This window comes from Bubalus bubalis, chromosome 4 (genome assembly GCF_019923935.1).
Source record: "Bubalus bubalis isolate 160015118507 breed Murrah chromosome 4, NDDB_SH_1, whole genome shotgun sequence".
Lineage (NCBI taxonomy): Eukaryota > Metazoa > Chordata > Mammalia > Artiodactyla > Bovidae > Bubalus > Bubalus bubalis.
Genome location: NC_059160.1, coordinates 98,158,058 through 98,170,462, shown reverse-complemented (window position 1 = coordinate 98,170,462; position 12,405 = coordinate 98,158,058). Strand labels below are relative to the sequence as shown.

The 12,405-nt window shown below is 40.2% G+C and overlaps 1 long non-coding RNA gene across 4 annotated transcripts in view; it reads left to right on the top strand.

The window, feature by feature from the left end:
• Nucleotides 1-12,405, top strand: part of LOC102398527 — a 66,200-nt gene that overhangs the window by 6,291 nt on the left and 47,504 nt on the right. For 2 of the 4 annotated variants that reach the window (XR_328286.3, XR_003108952.2), the window contains exon 3: nt 2,111-4,396. The exons of the other annotated variants lie outside the window; for them this stretch is intronic. This is a non-coding gene — a long non-coding RNA (uncharacterized LOC102398527). Of the gene's footprint in view, nt 1-2,110; nt 4,397-12,405 lie in introns of those variants that run through there. 4 annotated transcript variants of the gene reach the window in all.

Below are 12,405 nucleotides of genomic sequence, written 5' to 3'. Positions count from 1 at the left end.
GAACTCAAAAGCCTCTTGATGAAAGTGAAAGTGGAGAGTGAAAAAGTTGGCTTAAAGCTCAACATTCAGAAAACGAAGATCATGGCATCTGGTCCCATCACTTCATGGGAAATAGATGAGGAAACAGTGGAAACAGTGTCAGACTCTATTTTGGGGGGCTCCAAAATCACTGCAAATGGTGACTGCAGCCATGAAATTAAAAGCTGCTTACTCCTTGGAAGGAAAGTTATGACCAACCTAAATAGCATATTCAAAAGCAGAGCCATTACTTTGCCAACAAAGGTCTGTCTAGTCAAGGCTATGGTTTTTCCTCTGGTCACATATGGATGTGAGAGTTGAACTGTGAAGAAGGCTGAGTGCCGAAGAATTGATGCTTTTGAAGTGTGGTGTTGGAGAAGACTCTTGCGAGTCCCTTGGACTGCAGGGAGATCCAACCAGTCCATTCTGAAGGAGATCAGCCCTGGGTGTTCTTTGGAAGGAATGATGCTAAAGCTGAAACTCCAGTACTTTGGCCACCTCATACGAAAAGTTGACTCATTGGAAAAGACTCTGATGCTGGGAGGGATTGGGGGCAGGAGGAGAAGGGGACGACAGAGGATGAGATGGCTGGATGGCTTCACCAACTGGATGGACGTAAGTTTCAGTGAACTCCGGGAGTTGGTGATGGACAGGGAGGCCTGGCATGCTGTGATTCATGAGGTCTCAAAGAGTTGACATGATGAGCGACTGAACAAAACAAAGATCATACAAATTAACATCATTGAAGGTGAACCAGACACTGTACTAGGTATTTTATTTAATTTTTTGCATTTGCAAAATCAATTCAGTCATGTCTGACTATTTGTGACCCTATGGACTGAAGCCTGCCAAGCTCCTCTGTCCATAGAATTTTATAGGCAAGAATACTAAAGTAGGTTGCCATGCCCTTTTCCAGGGGATCTTCCCCATCCAGGGATCGAACCTGCATCTCTTACATCTTTTGCATTGGCAGGCGGGTTCTTTACCATTAGCGCCACCTGGGAAGCCCATTTTATTTTTACTTTTTATTTATTTATGTATCTATTTATTTTTGGCCGTGACACTCTACTTGTGGGATTTTAATTCTCCAACCAGGGAATGAACCTGGGCCCTCAGCAGTAAGACCATATAGTCCTAACCAGTGTACCAGCAGAGAATTCCCGTGTACTAAGTATTTTAGAGGCATCCCATTTAATTCTCCCAGAAACACCACCAGGTAAGTATAATTGTCTGCATTTAACATGTGAGGTTTCAGTCCTAAAGAAAATAAGTAATTTACTCAAGGTCTTAACAACCAGATTTAAACCCTCAAGTCTACACTACAAAACTTGGAGGCAAATTCCTGATACCACCTTTTCTAAAGGGATCATGAGAAATAAAATCTTATAAAGGTATAAAACATTTTGGAAGTTAGTAGAGATAGTAGAAAGGAAAAAAAAAACTCAAGGCCGCTTAGGAGAGTTCTCATGGCTGACATATCCTGGAAAATACAGCTATATTTCTTAAAAGGCTCCCTGAAAAATGAATCAAAGGACATATTAAAACATTAATCTGCCAAATAAAATAAGTTCACTGGAATGAAAACTATCCCTAGGGGCAGATAAGAGAAAGCAGAAAAAAAAATACCTTCTATTTTAGACTATTTTAGCATCTCGCTTCTCCTTTGACTTAAATTGGCAGAAGGAACGAGGAAGTGGGTCGGCCCCACAGTCCTCCAACAATTAAGTGGAGTCCAGTGAGCTTTGAGGGCTTTGGTGAAAGAGCTGGAGAGCAGCAAGAAGGGTTGCTTTTGTGTCTATCTCTTCTTCTCGCCAGCTTCCCTGGTGGCTCAGTGGTAAAGAATCCTCCTGCAATGCAGGAGATGCTAGAGACAGGGGTTCCATCCCTGGGTGGGGGAGATCCCCTGGAGGAGGGCATGGCAACCCACTCCAGTATTCTTGCCTGGAGAATCCCATGGACAGAGGAGCCTGGCGGGCTACAGTCAATAGAGTTGCAAAGAGTCAGACACGACTGAGGGTGTAACATGCTGCTGCTTCTCATCCTTCCTTTTAGCAGACCCTATGATTTCACTTACTTTTTTTTCTTTTTAAAGCTGCCACCATCTACTCTGTCTCCTGGGGCAATTCCCCACTGTTCAAGCTTATTGGATGTTTATCTGCATCTTCCCAGCACCAACAGTCTACTTCAGTTTTACAGTTTAACAACAGTGTGGGGAAACAGATGATAAGAATCAACTTTGGAAGATTGAAAGCCTTAAGGAATCATACAAAGTTCTTATAAGTTATGGCCCTGGCCTAACTATAGTAGTTATAACTTTCTGAATATGGAAGACACAGACCTCCCTTTCCTGCCAAACCCATAGGGCAGCCAGGTTTCAAAGTGTGAACCCAGGCTAGCCATCTCAACATCACCCCAGGAAGCTGATAGAAATGCAAACTTTGGGCTCTAGACCTACTAATAGAGAAACTCGAGGGGTGGGGTTCAACAGTTTAGCGCTAATGTTCCAGGACAACTGCTTTAAAAAGTAATGGCAACATTTCTACAATTTAAATTCAGCAAATAGGACTTACTTCCCAGGTGGCACAGTGAATAAAGGAATCCATCTGCCAATGCAAGGGACATGGATTTGATCCCTGGTCCGGGAAGTTTCCGCATGCCTTGGAGCAACTGAGCCCCTGTGCAATCACAGCTGCTGAAGCCCGTATGCCTAGAATCTGTGCCCCACAAGAAAAGAAGCTATAGCATTGAGAAGCCTGCATACTGGGACAAAAAGTAGCCTCCGATAACTGCAACTAGAGAAATCCCACATGCAACAGTGGAGACCCAGGTCAGCCCAAAACTAAGTAAATAAATAAAATCTCTCTTCTCACTAAAGATAAGTAAATAAAACCAGCAAACAAACTTCATAGCCAGGCATATACTATGTCAAATAGAAATCTTGTCCCTTAAAAGAAAAAAAGTAGCATACTAATTTAATATGTAAAAGCTGCCTTTTAAGTGTCAAATATGTTCTAAGTGAGTGGTTATTTGCTTTTCTGAGGTTCTGCAGTCTGGGTAAAATGCATTTTTTTCAGCTTCTGAAACAATAGGCAAGTGAGAGTGTACAGTGATGTCCTTATATTATTCTCAAAAGAGAAGCTAATACTCAGGAAGGTTGATAAGATAATCATCTCATCAAATGTTGGTATAGTCCATGCCTTTATTTTCACTTTTAGGAAAAGCAGCAACTTGTCCTTTTTAAGGAACTTAAATTTAAAATAAGTAGGGACTTCCCTGGAGGTCCGGTGGTTAAGACTCCAGGCTTCCACTGCAGGGAGTATGGGTTTGACCCCTGGCCTGGCCCACATGCAGACCCTACATGCCACTCTGTGTGGCCAAAATAAATAAATAGATAAAATCTCAAAGTAAATTAAGGTTTACATGCATTAAGTAATGTCGCCTCATCCCTTTCTAAATGTCCAGCTAAAACAAAGGAGCATCCAAGTTGCAAAAGTAAGTGTGATAAATAAATATGAAGCCCTACATATAGATATCCAACGTGATTGTGAAAACCATCATCACGCATTTGGATATACTTTAGCAGGAATTCAAGGGTTGAAATCCCATTGGAAAATGCAATTTAGGATGTATTCATCTATAAGGCATAGCAAGTTAGATACAAATTTCTGAAAAAGACTATGTTCTAGCTATAGAGAAGTCCTCTAAAGAAAAAAAAGGAATGGGGAGGCTATGATTAGCATGTCAAATTGCATTATATTTTCTAAAGGGAATAAAGTAAGAAACTTCCTATTATCTTATGTTCTCATCCACTTGGCTAGTAAATTCTTATAAATGAAGCAAAACCAATCTTCAGCCTAGATAATATTTATAATACAGTTTGATTTAGTCACATGCGAAAGCAAAGGGTCCATTATTAGCATTACTGCATGTGCTGAAAACATTCTATATTTGCATGTGTTTTAATAGAGGTCTCTTTAAGTCTTTCCATCATTTTCAACAAAATATAGGAAACATTCTCATCTTCTGAAAACTGATTTGAAGTTTGTGGTGACCACCGTCAAACTCAAGAAATGGTCCGTCTCCCTGTTGTTTATAATGTCTGACCTTACTCTTTATTGCATAAGTAGATTTCAAACATTGAAACCGTAGTAAGAGATACAACACTCAGGAATGGATCTCCCTGTAGAAACAAACCTCTCTGTACAGTCTTTAGATGGTGGGAGCTGTGAGAGTTAAAATGAGCACTTTTATCTTTATCCTTGAAAATTCTATCCTTAGTCCCCTTGAATGGATGATCTCACCTTTCGGAAAAAGAGCTTTATTGAGATATATTTTACATAAAATAAAATTCATCCGTTTCAAGTGTACCTTTCAATAATTTTGAGATAACGTATCAACTTGTGCATCCATCACCGTAATCAGTTTCAGAACATTTTCATCTCCCTCAACAAAATCTCAATCTTAACCTTGGCCCTCCCAGTCCCAGGAAACCAATAACCTACTTTCTGTCTATAGATTTGCTCATTCTGGACATTTTATGTATGGAAATCATAGAATCCACGGCCTTGTTGCAGGAGAATAGAACACAGAGAGGATGGTCATGTCCCAGGTCTCAGGTGAGGCCCTGGGACAGGCCACCAAGTGAGGTTCCTTGGCTTCCCTTGGGAAAGAATTCAAAAGCAAACCATAGGGATTTATTTAGAGAGATACACATTCCATAGGCAGAATGTGGTCCATCTCAGAAGGCAAGTCATTCAGTCGTGTCCAACTCTTTGTGATCCCATGGACTATAGCCCACCAGGCTCCTCTCTCCATGGGATTCTGCAGACAAGAATACTGGAGTGGGTTGCCATTTCCTTCTCCAGGGCATCTTCCTGACCCAGGGATCAAAACCGCATCTCATGTCTCCTGCATTGACAGGTGGGTTCTTTACCACTAGTACCACCTGGGAATCTCCTCAGAAGGCAAGTCAGTTCATTCACTCAGTCATGTCTGACTCTTTGCGACCCCACGGACTGCAGCATGTTAGGCTTCCCTGTCCATCACCAACTTCTGAGTCTTGCTCAAACTCATGTCCATCAAGTTGGTGATGCTATCCAGCCATCTCATCCTCTGTCGCCTTCTCCTCTTGCCTTCAATCTTCCCCAGCATCAGGGTCTTTTTCAATGAGTCAGTTCTTTGTATCAGGTGGCCAAAGTATTGGAGTTTCAGAAGGCAAGAGTGGCCACCACATACGGGGTGGTTAATTTTTATGGGCTGGGTAATTTTATAGGCTAACAAATGGCAGGATTATCCCAGCTATTTTGAACAAGGAGCAGTGATTTCAAAGAATTTGGCCACTTTTTGGCTTTTCATGGTTGGCCTTGGAACTGTCATGGTGCCTGTGGGTGTGTCATTCAGCATGCTGGTATATTACAATGAGCATATAATGAGGCTCAAGGTCCACAGGAAGTCGAATCTTCTGCCATCTTGTACCTAGCAGGTTCTAACCAGTTTATGTTGCATCCTTAACAGGGGTGTCTTTCTTTTAATGGTTATGCCCTGTCCTCTTGCCCTCTGTTTCAGACTTGTATCACACTTCTTCCACTTAGCATAAAGTTTTGAGTTTCATCCACATTCAGTGTGTTGTTTCTCTGTTTGCTTGCTTATTTAATTTATTTTTCCAGTTGTATCATACCAGAATTTCCTCTTGAATGAAATGCTACGTTAAGAAAGCTTCTTGTTATAGTTGCCTCCTAGGCTGATGGGCGGAGAAGACAATGGCACCCCACTCCAGTACTCTTGCCTGGAAAATCCATGGATGGAGGAGCCTGGTAGGCTGCAGTCCATGGGGCCGCTAAGAGTCAGACACGACTGAGTGACTTCACTTTCACTTTTCACTTTCATGTGTTGGAGAAGGAAATGGCAACCCACTCCAGTGTTCTTGCCTGGAGAATCCCAGGGACGGGGGACCCCGGTGGGAGGCTGATGGGGGCCAACTCTGGGGGCTTCTACATCCTCTCTCCATGCCCCTTCCCCTTTAGACATTTGTCTACCACCTCTAAAGCCTTCAGTATGTCATTTTTTCATGGGTAGACTGAACCACTCCTCTCTTAGGTCATTGCCTGCTGCAGAATTAATGACTTACTCACTTAAGGTGCCTGGCATATTCCCCACACCCACACCCCAACATCACACTCCACGCAGAATAAGCCAAATGAATTGAAAGAAAAGCCCTTTCCTCAAGATATTTACTTCAGAGGAGTCCTCAGGGGAGGCAGACATTGCAGGTAGGAAAGAGGATAATAAAGGCACTCCAGTTACATAGCCCAACTAAGAATGAAAATTGCCAGATAATTTAGCTGAGAGGACTTAGCTCAACAGTTAAACTCTTAACAGAAGCTTTATTTAGGCTCATTCTAACAGGATCAGCAGACAAGTTCTTTTTAAAGAAAGTTCTCTTTCATCTGACTAAAAAGAAGGAACACATTTAAACCAAAACAGGAACTACTCTGGCAATATATGTGTAAAAAAAATAAGCACCCTATAGGGCTCTTTTTAAATTAGCCAGAACGCACAGAGAACTCTTTGAAAAGAAAACTCTGGGGGGGAAATATTTTTCTTGATTTCATAAACACTCATTGTTTAATCATCTGAAGCAAGTGCAGACTTGTGATTAAGTTCCCCCACCTCCTAAAGGGATGAGCTCTTTTAAGTCACCTCCTCTCCCATCCACCCCCATCCCCTGGCTGTATTTAAGGAGGCAAGAGAAGTAATTTGAAAACCAGCCTATCATGGAAGCAAGAAGTGACCCAGCAGGTCCTAGTTTCAAACTAGATACACAGAGGCAAGGCTGTGTCCCACATTTATGGCTCAAGAAGCTCTGAGTTTTTGCTGAATTGCTTCCGCAGTGTACTAATCAGTACTAAGTTGTTCGAATTCCATGAGGAGTGGATAACTGACTCCAGTTTATTTTGCTGCTTTAAAAAAGAAAGTGACTTCAAGGACACCATCCCTCCCCAACCCTTCTTTCCCACATTGAAGGCAGTCTTATAATTTAATTCATGACACTCAGAACCACCAGTTGTAGCTTTCATTCTTAGCAGTTTTTCAGATCTGGACTTGCTCTAATGAGAAAAGTTATGAGTCTTAAACAGGATCAAGTTATAATTACTCAAAATTGAGGCAACTTGACATGAAGCAAATATCTAACAGATTTTTTAAGTAAATAAAAGCCTAACACAACATGTAAAGAAAGAAGAAAGAATTTTTACCAGGAATCTGGGTTTGGAGAACATTCTTGTAAATAAGAAATAAATTTACTTTTGAACTTCTTGGTGTCCAGGAGAAAGATAAACACAACAAACTATATTGTTCTTTTGCTAACTTAAAAAAAAGACACTATTCCCTCCAAACTATATTAGCATTAAATTCTGATACATTTATCAATTTATAATATGGAACAATTTTACATAATTTTATAAGAAATTCAGGAAAACATTTAGGTGGTACATTCTTACTTTGACCCTCCTAGCAAGAGCTGAGAATAAGTTCACTGTTAAATATCTGATATATGAGTGTTCTGTGGTGTTCATAAGTTCATTTCATAAATTTGATTAACTAATAAGGTACTAGCTAAGCATTGAAGATCTGGCCACAAACAGAACAGACTGGTCCCACACATTATGGAATCTGATAGGAAGACAGAAATTAAATAGTGTGTGACATTTTTATAGCAGATTCTGAAAATTACTGTAAAAGAGAAATTTGTTGTTGTTTTTAGGCACTAAGTCCTGTCCAACTCTTTTTGTGACCACCACAGGCAACTCTGTCCATGGGATTCTGCAGGCAAGAATACTGGAGTGGGTTGCCATTTCCTTCTCCAGGGAATCTTCCCAACCCAGGGATCAAAACTGTACCTCTTGCATTGCAGGTGGATTTATTACTGCTGAGCCATACAGGTGCTCTGAAAGTCTAACTTTTAGAGAGATGGGACAGAAAAAACAATCAGAAAAATCTTTCCCACAGCAACAAAAAGTCAGAAATCTGAAAATGAGTAGGAATTAACCCACATAAGACCTTGGGCGGTGGGGGGGGGGGGGGGGGGGGAGGGGGGGGGGGCGCGTGAAAATTGCTCTCTAGACTAAGGAAACAAATTTACAAAGAGGACACAGGTTTGCCCAAAGCAGGATCATGTGGTCCTAACAAGGGGAGTGAGAAGAAACAGACCAAAGTATGTGAGGCTAGAACCGGAGGCACCTTGTAAATTGCATTTACGGTGCATATAAGATGTTAATCTTATCCAAAAGAATAAGGAAGAAGTCACCCAAGAGTTCTAAGTGTATTATTATACCCATTAAGCACCAGAGCAATGAGAATTCTGGTATTAGAAAATTAGAAAGTGACAATTCATTCTTAAGAAGTTTTATTTCTTATAGAACTATAGGAAAGCTATAGGAAAATCTGTTTCCTATAGGAGAGCTATAGGAAAATCTGTAACCAAGGCTGCTTCTCTTAAGAAGCTTCTTAGTGAGTCAGTGAAGTCGCTCAGTTGTGTCTGACTCTTTGCAACCCCATGGACTGTAGCCTACCAGGCTCCTCTGTCCATGGAATTTTCCAGGCAAGAATACTGGAGTGGGTTGCCCTTTCCTTCTCCAGGGAATCTTCCCAACCCAGGAATTGAACCCAGGTCTCCTGCATTGTAGGCAGACGCTTCTTTAGAACCATCTTTAAAGAAGCTTCTTTAGATCTGCTCAAATATTCAATAACACTTGCAACTCTAGAAATTTAGGTCAGATGGGCAAACTTTTTAAAATAGAGTCAGAATATACATTTTGACTTTGTGGGCTAGAGGATCTTTGTCACATGTATTCAACTCTTGCTAGTGTAGTGTACAGGCAGCCATCAACTATATGAGCTTGGCTGTGATCCCATGAAACTTTGTTTGCAAAACACAGGAGGTAATGGGTTTAGCCCTGGGGCAATACTTTGCCTATCCTTAATCTAGATCAAGTAGCATCAAAGACATGATCAGGATGGAAGATTTTGGAGGCTATGGTAAACATCTAAGTAAACAAACCTTTAACAGAATAATTGTACTTCCTTGGGACTTTGATTTTGAGGAGGACTGTGTTGGGACTTGGGACTTGGGACTATAAAAAAGGAACAAATTGCACCTCCTATGAGCTGAACAAATTGACCTTGTGAACAGAATCATCATCTGTGTAGATTGTGAGGAATATGAGATCCTTAGAGGCAAGTATTTGTGTCTGTTTTGTTCAGTTTTTCTTTTTAACCCCTAGCTGAATCCATGGACCCTCAAGTTTTGTCTATAGAACCATATGCCAATGGCTAATAAAAGATGTATCTCACCAAATGAATGTTCAGTTAATGACTTTTCAGCAATATAACTCACAAAAAAGTCTTTTGGCAAACTTCATTTTATGCCCCATATAAAGAAAATTTTACCCAAAACACACGAAATATACACAGTATGAGAAATTGTGTCAATATTATGATTGCAGGCAAAGACACACTCATCAATTCACTCAAAAGAGGTTTCTGTAGTCAGAGTATCTTGGGAAACAAATTTATATCAGAACAAATTGCCCTGTTCTGATGAACACAAACATGTTTGCTTTGCCTGTGAATGGACATGAACTTGAGCAAACTCCAGGAGATAGTAGAGGACATAGGAGCCTGACGTGCTGCAGTCCATGGGGTCACCGAGTTGGACACAGCTTAGCAATGGAATGATGACAACCGAGCAAGAGATGAAGACATAGCATCTTCATTTCTCACAACCCTTTGGTTTGTTGTGTGCATGTGTTTTAATTTTTTATTTTTGCTGTAGAGATAAAATGTTAAGCTTATTTTAAGCAAAATTTGACCTCAGTAACAATGAACCTCCAGAAGATTGAAAAGTCTATGAAGAAAATAATATACAAAGAATAATGAGATTTCTAATGTCAAACGCCCTCATCTTTCCCTGTACATACAGCATCCATTATCCAGTCTTCACTCCTTCTTTGGATGAGTACAATAAGCCTTCATTGGATTATTTGTTAGCTTACTTTCAAATTAGTTGTTACTGCTTATACAAAGTTTTATTACATTTGCATGTCTGGTTATATAGGATATATATCTGTATAAATATCCCATATATATTTAAATCTTTGAAAATTATTTGAATGTCTTAGGTTAAGATGTAAGATGTAATACACAATAAAATTTCCCATTAAAATTAATAGTTTTTTTAATTTAAAGACAATATCAGGGCTTAAATAAATGAGTTAACATTGTTAACCAAGGTATAGGGCAATTGGTTTTCTTTGCAGCAGAATGTATTTTAACTTACGAATTTATAAAAATATTGTTCTGAGAAGGAGTTCATATATTTAAGCTAAAGGAGTCCATGGCAGAAAAAAAAAAAATAGCCTCTGGGTCTAGATCCTGGAATAGTGTGTCTAACATATAATAAGGACTCAATAAATATTTTTAGAACACCAAATGATCTTTGACCCATATCAACAATATCAACAATATTAGTTCTGTTAAAAAGACGCTAAACTATTCAGACAAAAATCATTTGGAAGGTGCCGTGGTGGTGCCTACAGCATTAAATACCTTCTCTTTTCAATAGGAAAAGATGCTGAGCTTCTTGTTTCTTGTGGCAGGAAGACATAAGGGAGGCTAAATCTGCATCAAATATTTAAATAGATGCTTCAAAGGAGAGTTGAGGACAAAGTACGTTTTTAATCACATTTGGGATTAGAATTTGTTCAAAGCAATCCATAACTACCCAGCATTGTGATGATTCTGCTCACCAGTATATACACAGTACTTAACACAGGGCTTGGTAAACGGTGGCATCAATACATATTTGAGGAATGAATGAACCCTACTTGCAATTCTGTGGCAGTAAAAGCTCTGAGGGAAGATTAAAAACCTTGAATCAATATCAAAATCATATGGCTTGGCTAAGTGGTACCTGTCTATGGAATCAAAGATTGATGAGAGATCAATAAATATTGCAGGAGTCTTCAGTTATTTTTAACTATATCTATCCCCAAACCTCCCATAGATTAAAAAGCACCAAAAAAGGTCAGCAGTAGAACAGCGGTACTTTAAATTCTCCTTTTTCATGCAGGGAGGAGTCAGACCTGGAACTCATTAAGAAAGCCACCAAGCACAGAATGTTGAGAGACTGTGGAGCTGACTGATGGAAGGTGACCCAGTAGAAGGCTGTCCTTTTTTGTAGAGGCAGGTACTGTGATTCCCTCCTTGGGGAATTAAGTAAAGAACCCTGTAGAGATTTGGGCTCACCATTCAGAGCAGGCATCCCTGGTGGCTCAGTGGTAAAGAATCGGCCTGCAATGCAAGAGATGTGGGTTTGATTTCTGGGTCGGGACGATCCCCTGGAGAAGGAAATTGCAACCCACTCCAGTATTCTCACCTGGGAAATCCCATGGACAGAGGAACCTGGTGGCCTACAGTCCATGGGGTTTCAAAAGAGTCGAACACAACTTCGAGACTAAACAACAGCAATTCAGATCAGGACCTAGAAAGCTGGGGCAGCTGAAAATGTTACCGTGGGGACTTCTTCATCTGGGAACAGTTAATTGGCTATGGCTTAATGAGTCAGGTTTGTCAATTCTTAAGACAGCATGCTTTTAAAAGAATGCCTTTTAAAAGAATGAGGTGGAGCCATACACTGGAGTTCCTTCTCAGCATTTTAAGCAAAGAAGGCAAACTGAAGAAGAATAAAACAAAAACATCATGGTAAACGTGTAGTATTTGTGTATGTATGTGTGTACATGTAAACACATACACATATCAAAGGATTATATGTGCATAGGAAAAAGTCTAAGGTTAACATCAAACACTGCGGAAAGGTGGAGATTGATTTATTTTATATAGTCCTGAATAATGGGTTTCCAGTTGCAAGTTACACTGCTATATTATATACAAAATAAAATCCACTTGAACTACATCACTGAAATAAAATCCAGTAGAAGAAAAGTTTTAAAATGTGCAGATAGATCCACAAGAGTAGGGATGGGTGGGACATTTTTCTTAAGGCTGGAAGATAAGCATCTATAAAGAAAGTGAAAGTCACTCAGTTGTGTCCAACTCTTTGCGACCCCATGGACTATACAGTACATGGAATTCTCCAGGCCAGAATACTAGAGTGGGTAGACTTTCCCTTCTTCAGGGTATTTTCCCAAACCAGGGATCGGACCGAGGTCTCCCACATTGTAGGTGGATTCTTTACCAACAGAGCCACAAGGGAAGCCCAAGAATACTGGAGTGGGTAGCCTATCACTTCTCCAGCAGATCTTTGGTGACATGCGAAAAACAAGAGATTTTTAAAAGTTAATTTATCTTTCGGCCATGCCACAGGGCACT